The following is a 13,930-nucleotide window of genomic DNA, read 5'->3' as shown; positions in this document are numbered from 1 at the left end:
CACCAGAGCTGGGATTGGGCAGGAGAGTCTGTGCCCTTGGCAAGGAAGTAAACAGAACAGTCCTTTGTTCATAGTAAGTGCTCAGTGACTATAAGCTGTTCTGATTACTAAGGTAGATAAACTCGGATGCCCCAGTGCCACTGACACTGCCCCCAGCCAAACACCTGGACAATGATAGCCAATAATGAATGAATGAATCAATCAATCAAAGTATGTGACTCTAGATGAGTATTATTTTTAAGGTGTGTTGGATGGAGCCATCTGACTCAATGCTCTATAGTAATTTCTGCAACAACTCAGTCTCACCTCACTGCTTTTACAGAGCTGGGCCAAGCTGGGTTGATAAATTCATTTGTCACTCCCTCTTCTGCCTTTCCGGCACTCAGGGCTCTGGGTTGCTGAAGGGAGGGCCCCCAGCATCATTCATGTGTGGTGTCCTCCCAGACTTGGGGACACCTGCCTGTGCTCTGCTTGGTGTAACCCTAGAGACTAGCAGCAGAGTCTGTGCTTGTAATCCCAGCCAGCCTGATCGTACATCAGTAGGGGGGCCTTTGTCACAATCACTCCAAGTTCTCCGACATGGAAGAGGCTGCCTTAGTTGTCATGAATGAGTGCCCTGTCACCAGCAGCATGCAAGCAGAATCCAGGGAAGGGTTGATGAGGACACCAGAGGAAGAATTCCCACCTTAAGTGGTATTTGGAGTGGATAACCTTTGCCCTCTGGGTGTCTGTATTCTCTCAGTCTCCCAAGCTTATCAACGGGGAAGCTGGGGAGGCTGGGAGCTCAGGCTGGGTCGAGGCTGCCCCACCATCCTTTGTGAAGGAGGCCATCCTGACTGTGCCTGACCCATATACCAGGCAAGGTGTTATGTCCTGGGGCCCCAGGGGTGAACAGGACAGTGTCCCTGTCCTTGGAGAGTTCACAGCCCCCTTGTAGATGACTGCACAGATAGTCAACAGCAGCAACAGTAAACGCTCAAGATAACAGGCAAAGTGCTTGGAGGGGGGCCAGGGGAGAAGCAGCTGGCTCTATCCATAACCCCCTGCATCCACTCTCCCGAAAGCACCCATTAGAGGCTCTTATTGTCTTCCTCCCTATATACTTTTCATTTATTTTATTTATTTATTTTTTTTGAGATGGAGTCTCGCTCTGTCACCCAGGCTGCAGTCCAGTGGCACAATCTCGGCTCACTGCAAGCTCCACCTCCCAGGTTCACACCATTCTCCTGCCTCACTCAGCCTGCCGAGTAGCTGGGACTACAGGCGCCTGCCACCATGCCCGGCTAATTTTTTGTAATTTTAGTAGAGATGGAGTTTCATCGTGTTAGCCAGGATGGTCTCGATCTCCTGACCTCATGATCCGCCAGCCTCGGCCTCCCAAAGTGCTGGGATTACAGGCATGAGCCACCGCGCCCAGCCTCTATATACTTTTCTAAAGTGATGTGTCCAGTTCAGAAACATCCCTTAGGCAGCCATTCTGCCCTCAACTCTTCTGAGTTACCTGATCTTTACACGGGGCATAAAAAAAAAAAAATTCGCCTCGCTGGGCTGCTGTGAGAAGTAACATTGACATTCATTAAGTGTGCCCCTAATGCCAGGCAAGAATAGATGCTTGGTGCATGGTAACAATGAGGAGTCATCATTATTCACGGTGAGGGTGAGATAAGTCGGCGAGGACCTTGGCTCTGCTCCTAAGTAGCTATGCGACCCTCTCCTGCACAGATATAAAAATATCTGCCTCATAGAACTTGTGAGAGTCAAGTGAGGTGATTCGATGGAAAAGGTTTGCAAACTGGAAATGCTGATTCTTATTGCTAACATTATTATTGTGATTCTTACCTTGGTGAAGTGTTCCTCTCAAGGCCCCAGGGGGGTGGGGACGGCAGTGGGGGTGGGGATGGAGCCAGGAGGCAGCCAGCAGCTGTTGCAGGGGTGGGAGGGTCCCTCCCTCCAGACTCCCACAGGAACCTGGGAGCAGCAGGGGCTCCATCTGCCCTGGTCGCCCTCCACAAGCGGGGCAGCAACACCTCCTTGGTGGCCAGGTGTGAGTGAGCCCTTAAGAGTGTGCCTGTGTGTCTGTGTTTGTGCCCCCGCAGGAACGTGGGGTGAGCACAGGGATTGCCAGTGTCTGCAGCCAGAAATCACTATGGATGAGGAAGAATGGGGATGTAATTGGATTCCAAAGATGCTTGGAGTGAGACTACTGTTAGCACCTGGGACTGCAGGAGAAAGGCCTGCGGAGCGGGGGTTGGGCCTAGTCTTTGGGGTTGGGGCGGGGAAAGAGGTTTCAGCACTGATGGGCACTTGTGGAGGAACATGATGTTGTCAGAGACCTGTTGTGGTTGAGCCCAGGGATTTTGGAGCTGACAGATCTGGGTTCAAGTCCTGGTTGTGGGACCATGGGCCAGTGATTTCACTTCTCTAGGCCTCGGTTTGCTCATCTGTAAAATGGAGATAATAACAGGGCCCACCTGGTGGGAGTTATTGGAGGTTTAGCAGAGAGGCTGCATGTGAAGCCCTCAACATGGGGCAGGCACATCGGCAGTTATCAATTAGTACCACTGGTGTTATTATGAGGCAGCCTGGAGGAGGGGAGGGAGAGGGCCTCAGGACTGCTGGTGCATTCTCAACTGGAAAGGGGAGCTCTGGGGTGAGAGTTGTCTAGCCAGGGTTCATTGAAGCTGGCACAAAACCCAGAGAGAAGGAGCCTCCGTCCCATGACACAAGGATTGAGGCAGAGAGCTGGGCTTTCACAACTGCTTCTGGTTCCCCTTCCTGGTTTCCACTCATTTCCTCCAGAGCTTCCTTCTCTGTGAACCTGCCTGGTGAGGAGAACTCTGTTACATGTAGTTTTGGGGACTGGAAGGAGCAGCTGGGAGCTCAGGAACTCCCGGGCAGGCCTCCCCAATACTTCCTGCCCCCACCCCTCCAGAGTGAGCACTGACCAGCCCTCCTTCCCCCACCCCACTCTCCTGCCAGCTGCTTCCCTCCAGTGACTCATCCCCACCACCTCTGTTGCTGCACCAGGACCAGGAAATGTCAAGCAGTTTCTTATCTGTGGGAGAGAGAACTGATCAGGATGGGGGTGGAAGCAACGAGGCTCAGATCTCCCCAAAGAAAGAGTATGACAGCTAGGGGACCAAAGACCATGGCCAGCCCTTTCCTGCTTCCTGTGGGGGAAGGCTCAAGGAGGCAGTATGAGAGTGGGATTTAGCCACTAGACCCATCCTGGATTTAGGCTCAAGGTCCTAGTCCTCTTCTAACCAGCTCTGTGGCCTTAGGCAAGTAACTCAGCATCTCTGAGCCTCAGTGTGTTCATCTGTCAAATGGAAAGAAGAAAATCATCATGATGCATAGGGTACTTGGGGGGTTTCGTGAGACAGTACATGTAAGTCCGGAGCTCACAGTCAGTGCTCAATGAATGTTCATTGACTCGGTGAATGAACTGACATATGGAAATGGCAGTGAACTGGGCACATGTGGCTATCTGCAAGAAATCCACCCTCCACCAGCTGGGAGAGTTGGGGAGATGTCTGTGGACCTTGTGTCCTAGGCCTGGGACACCTGTTGCTCTGTGCTGGTACTGAAGGGACAGCTTCCAAAACTCAGGGCAGATGGAGTATGGACTACCCCTTGTGGGCATAGCTGACATTAGAACCTCAGGCTGGGTCCAGATTCTCTAAGTGGTGAGCCCTGGCCAAGGAAAGAATTGCTATGCAGGGAAGTGAGTAGCAGATTTTGGACCCTCATCTTGGGTGACCCCCAGGACCTCTTCACAAAGAGTGCCCAGAGCTCTTCACAGTGAGTGCCCAGAGCAGCCTCTGGGCTGTGGGATCATGGTCTTGGACCCTGGGCAGCCAGCTAGGCCAATGGCCACCACTTCACTTGCCTCCTGCCCAATGGTAAAACCCCAGGGGGCTTTATCATTATTTCAAAAAATAGCACTCTGAGTCCCTACTATGTACCAGACGCTGGTCTAGGTTCTTACATGTAATTAATCCTAACAAATCTCACGAGGTTGGTACCATTACTAGTCCCATTTTATAGATGGCAAAACGGAGGCCCACTGAGTTAGATAACTTACCCAAGATCACACCCTAGAAAGCAGGGAGGCGGGACTAGAACCTTGACAGTCTGGCCCGGAGCTCAGGTGGTTCTGGTACTGCCGCTGGCCAGGGCAGGCATTGCTGATCCCTTGTAAGACCTGCCACTCCTGGCCTACCCTCACCCCAATGAAGCCATACAGTTGGGGGACGGTAAGTCACCCGCAGACCCACAGGAACATCTGCCAAATAGATTCTAGTTTATAAATCGCTTTAGAGTGTGAGAGTCTCAAAGCCTACTTGGGGTCAGGAAAATGTTAGAAACACAAATTCTCAGTTCCACCTCAGACAACTGAAACTCTGGGGAAGGAAGTGGCAGGGGCAACCATCTGTGGTCCAAAAAACCCCCCCACGTGATTCTGATACAAGCCAAAGATTGAGAACCTTTGCTTTAGAATTTGCAAAGCAGATTCCTAGATTATCTGATTTAAATGGGCACTTTGCTATGATTCGGCTCATTTTACAGGTAAGGCTAATGAGTTTCCATTTGCCAGCTATCACTCATCAGGGAAGTGAAGATGGGCCTGGAACCCACACTTTTTGATTCTGAAATACTCTTGTTTGCACTCCTGGGACTGGGCTGCTGAGCAAGGTGGGTGCGGGAGGACTCTGAGCTGAAGGGGAGGGTGAAAGACCAGAGGGGAGGGGAGGGAAGGGATTCCATCTCCTTCCCTCCTGGGGGAGGGGCGGGCCCCGTGGATAATTCCCTCGGAGGCGCCCCAACCCAAATCTACATACATAAAGCCCAGGCTGGCGTTTTGAGTGATCGGTTTATTAATACAGCGGGGCCGCTGCCGAGGCGGATCGCAATAACAAAGGCGGCCTCTCCGCCACGCACCGGAGGCATCGTTATGTAATTGCTCCGAGGAGGAGCAGAGGGCTGGGGCGCGCCGCGGGTGCTGTGGGCTCGGCCGCTGCGGGCTCGGCCGGCAGGGAGGCTGCAATCCGGGGCTCTGGGGCTCTGAGCCGGCGGCGGATGGAGGGAACACTTGCTGGAGAGTCAACAGCCCTTCCCCTGGCGGTCTCCTCCTCCCACGCACCGGCCAGCGGTCAAGGGGCGGGTTAACACCGGTATGGCAGGGTGCAGACCTCCGCCCGGGAGAACTGGCCCCAGAGGCAGATCTGCAGTCCCAGAGGACCCCAAAACTGACCCAGGGCCTCCCCTCCCCCACTCACCACCGCCCATCCTTGCCCCACTCTCACCCTGGGATGGGGGAGAGAGAGAAATGACCAACTTTTTGCGCGATTTCTGTGTGCACAGCAAACTCATGGCAACCTCTGTGAGGTGGTCCATTTTTAAAATGGAGAACTGAAGCCCAGAAAGGTCTGGCTTCATGTACCAGGGTTTTGAATCCCCAAATTTGTCAGCTTCGAAGCCCACATTTTTTTCCCTTGGATGCCACAAGGGGTCTTTATAACCACCATGGATCGGTTTTTGCCTCAGTTTCTCCAAATGCTCTGGTGCTTCAACCCTCCTGGCCTTTGCAAAGGCTGGGCCCTCTACCAGGCATCTCTGAGAAGTCCTTCCCAGCCCTCCCCGACCCCCACTCACACCCCCCACACATCCTAGGAAGCCTCGGAGGCTACCTCTTCCAGCTCTGGGAGCAGCTGGTGACAGCGCCTGCCACACTGCTTCATGGGAACTACTGTCATCTCTCTGTTCCCATCAGGCCACATGCTCTGGGGTGGTGGCTTCAAGTCTAACACGTCTTCTTCACTCAGCCACTCCATCCCACCCCTCAGTGCAAGGCGGGGCACACAGCACTGGGTGAATTTAAAGTGAAGGTTTGAATCCTCAGGTGGATTTAATGCTTAGTGTCAGTCTTCAGACCCTGCCTTCAAAACCACACACTCACCTCTGGCTGTGCCAACTCCTAGGTGTCTGGCCTCCGGCAACTTCTGTAGCCTCCCTGGGCCTCTGTTTCTCCATTGTACAGCAGGGCTTACAGCAACCCCGATCTCATATTGCTAGTTAGTGTTTATTGAACACTTAGTATATGCTGAGTACTATGCCATGCCTGCAGTGAGTGGCTTCATGGACTCTGCACACCAGCCCTGTGGAAGTAGTTACTGTTAGTATCTCCATTTTGTAGATAAGTGACTTTCCCCAGTCTCCAGCTGATACAAGACAGAGCCTGGATTCAAACCGTGCTCCTGTCCCCTGGGTTTCTGATTCCCTATCGCAGGACTATTTTGATAATTAGATGAAAAACAGTTAAGGGCCAGCATGCTGCAGGTGCTTAATAATGTTTCTGCCCTCCACTGTAAAGGTCCCAGGGCAGCTCTCCTTTTCCCTTCTGTTCTCAACCCCATTGCTACAGGTCCCAGGGCGTTCTGGGAGCCCCTCTGTTCAGGGTGGGGCTGAGCAGGGGGAGGCAGGAGGACTCAAGTGTTCTGGTTTCTGAATATAAATAAATGATTGTTTTATATCCTTATAGTAAGGGAAGGGCATGGCATGCATTTGCCAGTCTAACAAGTTGAGCTGCAACTTCCCTGTGTTTCACCAATTGCTGATACGTGTTTTTAGAGTGAGGAAGGGCATCTGACCCAGCAGCTCTCAGATCAACTATCTAGGCCTACTGAGAAAGTAGGTGTCAGTGGGGATACTGAGATAGAGAGAGTTCCTGCGGGTCTCCCTCAGGCCATGAGAACTCTAGCAGGACTCTTCCCTTCTCTCAGTGTACACAACTGAAAATGGGGATTATATATGCAGAGAGGGAGAGAATAATTCCTACTTATCAATGACAACGTAGAGCAAGGCTGCAGGGTACTACACCTATGGCAGATGGAGTGGTGCAGTGCACAGCCTATGCAGCAGGACATGGCAGCCCAAGGGGACAGGCCATCATAGATCTACAACTTCATCCTGCAAGATTCATAGTGAGCTTTAAATTATTCTAGCTAAAACAAATGAAGAAATGAATGCATGCATACAGACATAGATACATCCACAAAATGAGTGATTAATGCAATCCCAGTTATGAATCAGAGAAGCTCATAATCTAGTGCACGAGACAGACATCTGAGCAGTCGCTACTCCCAGCTCCCCTCTTGTGCTGGGCTCTGTCCTGGGTTGGGACCTTGTTTTTGTCCCTGCTGTTCCTTCGGCTTGACCTTTCTTACCCATCACACCCCAGTCTTCATCTGCCAGCTCTTCACCATGCTTCTCTTTTCTCAGCTTAAATGTTTCCGGGCCAGGTGCAGTGGCTCATGCCTGTAATCCCAGCACTTTGGGAGGCCAAGGCGAGTGGATCACTTGAGGTCAGGAGTTTGACCAGCCTGGCCAACATGGTGAAACCCCATCTCTACTAAAAATACAAAAATTAGCCAGGCAAGGTGGCACATGCCTGTAGTCCCAGCTACTGGGGAGGCTGAGATGAGAGAATTACTTCAACCTGGGAGGCGGAGCTTGCAGTGAGCTGAGATCTTGCCATTGCACTCCAGTCTGGGCCACAGAGCGAGACTCTGTCTCAAAAAACAAAACAAACCAAGTTTCCTCTGGCAACTTTTCCTTACCCACCCTCCCCCATCTCCCCTCCCCCAAGCTTCATACCCAAGTTGGGCCCAGGCCACATCCCTCGTTCCCCATAGACCCCCCAAACTGACCCCAGTAGCTCCCTCCAGGCCCTGTAGTGAATTTGACAGCTGGGTTCCAGGTGCCCAGGGCTGGTTGTGAGCTACTCAAGGGCGAGACTATATCTTGTTTCCCGCTATGCCTTTGTGCCTAGCACAGTGCCAAGCACACGGCAGGTGTCTGAACAGTGTGGGAAGAGAAAAGGTGGAGGGGAGATGGTGGGGGATAGACTGTGAGAGTGGAGGTGGCTCAACTGCCCCCACCCCCAACCTCACATACAGCACCCTCAGCCCAGGCACTGATCCCAGCAGTCTAAGAAACTGATTGGAACTGCCGGTGGCTGCAGCTAACCTTGGAATTACGCCCCACCACTTGCTGTCGCCTCCCTGCCCCCACTCCTACTTGCCACTTCCCTCTCTCCCACCTCCCCAGTGGTCCAGAGCAGCCTCCCCCTTCCCCCACCCCATGGTGAGAAATCCCAAAGACTGCTGGGCCTCCCTCTGCTGCCCGGCTTTCCCGCCTCCCCTTTTTCTTTCTCTTTTGCTTTGCCTCACATTCAATCTCTCCCTCCTCCAGCCTGGTGAATCCAAACTGAAAAGAAAAAAAAAAAAAAAAAGAAAAAGAGAAAAAAAAAAAGGCCCACACAGCAGCTTCAACAGTGAAAAATAACCAATTTAAGGAGTAATCGCTGCTGTAATGATTGTCTAAGCCCTGAGTCACTGCAGAAAATCGGACTGAAGCTCTGGGACTCCCAGCTCCCTAAGTGTGTCATATGGGTTTGTTTTTTTAAATATCCAGGACCTCAGTGTCTCCATCTGTAAAATGGAAGGAATATTATCAGCCCAAAGGAACTGATTGTTAATCTCCTGATTTTCCCTAGGGCTGAGAATCAGAAGTTAAGGTGGCCCACACAGTCAGCTTGGGAATCACCACAGGACACATTCTTCCTACCGCAGGACCCGTGGGAGAAATGTGGTACCCGGCGGGTGCAGAGAGACTCACAGCTTTGAGGGTCTCTGGGAAAGGTTTCTAGAGATCGTGGCGTTTAACTGAGCTGGGAAGGATGAATGGGTGAATGAGAGCTATGGGAAGTGATGGAGTGATGCAAAGTCAGCTCTGGAAGAGACTAGAGACCTCATCTCTCCCTACACTCTCATTTTACAGATGGAGAAACTGAGGCCTGAAGGGCTTCGGGAACTGCTCAAAGTCATTAGTGGCAGAGCCCAAATTAGTGGCAGAGCCCAAATTAGAAAGCAGGTGCCTTGACTCCTGCTCCAGTGCTCTTTCTTTTTCTTTTTCTTTTTTGTTTTGAGACAGAGTCTTGCTCTGTTGCCCAGGCTGGAATGCAGTGGCATGATCTCGGCTCACTGCAACCTCTGCCTCCCGGATTCAAGTGATTCTCCTGCCTCAGCCTCTTGAGTAGCTGGGATTACAGGTGCCCACCACCACACCTGGCTAATTTTTGTATTTTTAGTAGAGACGGGGTTTCACCATGTTGGCCAGGCTGGTCTCAAACTCCTGACCTCGTGATCCACCCGCCTCAGCCTCCCAAAGTGCTGGGATTACAGGCATGAGCTACTGCTCCCAGCCTCCAGTGCTCTTTTTTTTTATGCCAGCCTAGCCCATAGGAACAATAAGTACAGTGTGTGGAATGCTCAGTGAGCCCAGCGCTGTGCTAATGCCTTACGTGCATGTGCACCATTGTCCTTCATTCTTGGAACAATCCTGTAAAGTAGGATTAGAATACAGGTCCTGTTATATCTTAGTAAAGTTCAGAGAGGTTCAATGGCTTATTCAGGGACACACAGCAGGGCTTTCTTGGCCCTGCATCCCCTCCCGGCTTCTCTATTCTCCAGCACGATCTAACATGGAGGGACTTCTGGCCTGCATCTGTGGGTGGGCTGCCCTTCCCTCTAGTCTCTGTCCTCTCTAAGGAGGGTTAGAGAGGGGCCCCTTCCCTAGATGGGAGGGAGCCTGGGCTTTCCCTGGAAGAAGCTCCCACAGGACGGGCAGCCAGATCATCAAGGAGACAGGAGGCATACATTTAAAATCCCCACCAATAAGAGCCTGCCTTGCCGGGGCACGTCTTCGAAATGTCAGGCTCTCCTGGTGAGTGCATTCCAGTTCCAGGGGGAGGAAACCAGGTGGGATTAAAGGAGGTGGAGAGGGGACAATGTCCAGGAGTGGGAGGGACCGATCTGCCTCTCACCCAGACTCCACACTGGAATAGGCATTGCAGACAAGGAGCTATCTCCTAGGAAGCCAGGATATTGCTCTGGGCACCACAGAAGCAGGGCCACCCATAAAATAAGGAAAAATGTTTTTAAACAATTTTATTTACAAAAATGCATTAAAGTACTGTTGTCATCATGGGATTTCCTTACGGTTACAGTTTAGTATTATTTTTGTTTAGAATTCATTGGGGATGAGGGGAGACACCAGTCTTTTCAAGACTTAGGGCCTTTAAATATTGTAGCTGTGCAAGGGCGGAATGGAGGGGCATGTTTAAGGCCATCCCGGATCTCCCCTGGGGACTGGTGTCCAAAAACCATTAACTAAGGAGCCTGAAGTATTGGATACCGTGCCTAGCTCTGGTATGAATTTACAGCATCAAATTTACTTTAGGAAACTGTATGCATTTTGGAGCCTTGATTTCTTCACATATTAAATGGGTAGAGTTACTATTGCTCCACCTATGTCACTGACCTTTAATTGTCATTCAGGCTAGAAATGGACAGAGACTGCCAGATGGCAGCACCCAGGAGAACTTCAGAGACTCAGCTGCAAAGTTTATTACAAATGCAGATTCACAGGCCCCTCCCCAGACCTCCTGGGTCCAAATACATGGGGTTCTAGCCAAGAGATCTGCATTTGTAACCACTCCCCTCTCCCCTCCTCGAGTGATCTGATGCTCATCACAGTGAGAACTCACCAGGAGCCAGATATTTGGGTTCCTCCGAGGACCTGCCACCTCTGGCAGGTGGCTGATGCCTCCTGTGTGAAATCAGAGGACTGACCTGGGTGGCATCTGCGGGTGCAGCCTTCGTGGTACCTCTCTGAATGGCCTGGGCTGGGGCTGGCTGGCCAGTGGGAGGTGGAGAGGGCAACCCAGGACAGAGGCCCTGTGAGGTGGGGCCAGGACCTGAAGTCTGGTGCTGACAACTTTTCTATGAGGAGGGTGGACCCCACTGCCCCAGCTTCCGGCTGGGGCCCAAGGCTCCGGAGACTCAACGGACAGTGGCAGGTGGGCCATCTGCTCAGGCCTGGGCTGGGGAAGGGGGGCAGACACAGACCACCCAGTACTGAATGGCCTCTCTGTTGGGTCCCAGCCTGAAGAACAGATGGCCTGAGGGCCGCTGGCGCTGGTTGGTGAGGGGGCGACAGAGGCCAGGCCTTCCCCCTCCCCCTGGCTAAGTCACAGAGTCCTCTCTTCCTGAGTGAGAAAGCCCTCACAAGGCACCCTTGGTGACAGCAGCCAGGAAGAAGTGGGTTTCAGGGGGATTAGCAGGTCCCCACAGCAGGCTGCTGCGGGGAGGCTGGGAAGCCGCCTGGCACCTGCAGCCTCCATTAGGGCCAGAAGGGAAGTGGGGATACCTGGTATGGGAGGGCAGGGACGGCAGAGCTTTAGGCCCAAGGGGAGCCTAGGCATCACTCACTCCCAACCTCTATACCCAGGTTTTATTTTTTCTTTTCTTTTCTTTTTTCTTTCTTTTTTTGAGACAGAGTCTCATTCTGTCGCCCAGGCTGGAGTGCGGTGGTGGCGTGATCTCGGCTCACTGCAACCTCCGCCTCCTGGGTTCAAGCAATTCTCCTGCTTCAGCCTCCTGAGTAGTTGGGATTACAGATGCCCGCCACCACTCCTGGCTAATTTTTATATATTTAGTAGAGACGGGGTTTCACCGTGTTGGCTAAGCTGGTCTGAAACTCCTGTCTCATATGATCCACCTACCTCGGCCTCCCCAAATCCTGGGATTGCAGGCATGAGCCACAGTGCCTGGCCTCCCACCAGTTTTTCTGATGGGAAAACTGAGGCCTGGGAAGGCGCAGACCCCTCGCTCTGCATCACACACGCAGGTCAGTGGCAGAGCTGGGACTGGAACCCAGACATCCTGATGTCCTATTTGAGGCTCCTCCTGTCCCTCCTCTAGCTTCCTCCTGACGGTCCTCCTTTCCTCCCTCCCTCCCCTCCACTGTGCCTCCCTCTCCTGAGACCTGGCCAGGCCTCCCCACCTCTGTGTCTGTGCCACCCTCTTCCTCTGGCCTGAAATGCTCTCCTGCTTTAGCTGCTGCTGAGTCTTCAAAACTCCATGCAAGTCCCTACCTCCTCCAGGAAGTCTTCCAACCCATCTTCCGAACCTAAGCATCCAGAATGCAAGGCCCCTGCACCATCCCCTTGGGACTGTCGAGGCCAATCCCTTCATGATAAACAATCAGTACCTGAGACTCCAACAGGGAAAGACTTTTAGGAATGTTCCCCACCGCTGCCTCCCCCAGCCATTCTCCTCAGCGTCGTTTTTCTTTAAAAATATATTAAAAAGAGCTTCACTTCAGAGAGGCTGTCAAGGAATCTGGTGAAACAAGGGTCCCTTTGGGTTCTTCTCTTGAAAGGAGATATTTTTTCTGCTTTCTCTCCAAGGTTTCCCATAGGGTCGGATTTCCTTTTCTTTCAGAGGCAGGAGCTGAGCCACGCCTGCAGACACCTGCTCCTCAGCTTTGGAGATAATCACAGGGTGATCAGCGCTGCAAAGGGCCTCACAGCTGCTGGGCCTGAACCAAAGGGGCCTCAAGGGAGAAGCTTTGAGGGACACGTGGGAGGGGGAGAGCAAGGGCATCCCCTTTTGGGGAGGGACCCAGGTGTGAATCCCTGATCCAGCATTTACTAGGCCTCTTGCTTGGGAAAAGACTGGGCTGCCTCTGCGCCTCCCTGGCCGGGCTATGGGGAGGTCTTGCACAAGGTTTGGTAGCCAAAGGGGAGAAGTTGGGCCTCAGCCCCTGCCCTCTCAGAGGCCTAGCCCAGGGGCAGAATCCGCCAATCACCACAAGCACTCATGTCCCAAGATTCCTCACTCCACTTAGCCAAGGGCGCCGCTGACACAGCCCTTCACCTGTGTTCTGGGCAGTGCTCATGCCCTGACTTGCTGGGTGTTTTTAGGAACGACCGTGGCCCTCCTGACACTCCAAGTTCTCAGCCCTCCAAGGCAGAAAGTAGACATCTCTTTCTCAATAGCCTCTCCCACCTGGAAAACTACTTCAGACTTTCTCTGGGCTTCCAGCTCCCTGGTGTGAGGAGGGAGGCTGCGGAGGGCTGAGGCCAAGGAGATGGGCGTTTCCCCATAGCTGGCAGCTTCCAGCTGTGACAAGCCCAGTCCAAGGAAGCATTGTAGATCCTCTCAGACCTGATTCATTCATTTCATTCTTCATGCATTTATTGAGCACCTACAATATCCCAGGCCCATGCTGGTCTCTGGGCATACCACAGTGAAAACAGCAGACATGGATCCTCTCTGATGAACCCCAAGCACATTGCCCAGTTGGGGAGACAGTAGTCAGAGTCCATGAGCAGATTTACATAGTGACAACATGTGATGGGTACTTTAAAAGTTATAAAGGAAGCCCTGAGACAGTCATTGGGGGGAGTGTAATATTCTTTAGATGAGGGGCCGATTCAGGCTTCTCTGAAGGGTGACCTTGGCGCTGGGACCTGAAGGATGAGAGAGGGAACCTGCCGCGTGTCATATGGGGGGCCATGAGTGATGCTGAAGGAGCGATGGGGGCCAGAGCTGGTAAGAAGTTTTACTTTTCCCCAAGACCTATGATGAGCCATGGGGAGCAAGTGAAGGGCTGTGATTTGGTCAGGTTCACAATTTCCTAAGTTCATGCTGGTTTCTGTTTGCAGTTGGATTGGCTTGGAAGGGAGAGGGACAGTGAGGAGCTCTGGAGACACAAAGATCTCCAAAGTGGGGGGCATGCAGGCACCCCAGGAGGTGTTTAAGAGACTTCTTTAAGGAGAAAGGAATATTAATTGTTTTATTTCTATTTCTATTTCATCCAAAAAAGAGAAAAGAATTCAGCATTACTAGTATTTATAGATTGATGCTGATGTCCATATTAGGTCTTTATATGAAATGTCACTGGAGGGAAGAATGGGAGTTGGACCACACAGAAAGGCCAGCCACTCTGCCCTCACTCTCGCTGTTGGCATTTGGAAGAATTTTTCTACTCATTTGAGGCCAGTTACGCAGATTCATAGATT

Source organism: Macaca mulatta, chromosome 14 (genome assembly GCF_049350105.2).
Source record: "Macaca mulatta isolate MMU2019108-1 chromosome 14, T2T-MMU8v2.0, whole genome shotgun sequence".
In the NCBI taxonomy this organism is placed as follows: domain Eukaryota; kingdom Metazoa; phylum Chordata; class Mammalia; order Primates; family Cercopithecidae; genus Macaca; species Macaca mulatta.
Note: the sequence above shows the minus strand (reverse complement) of the source record.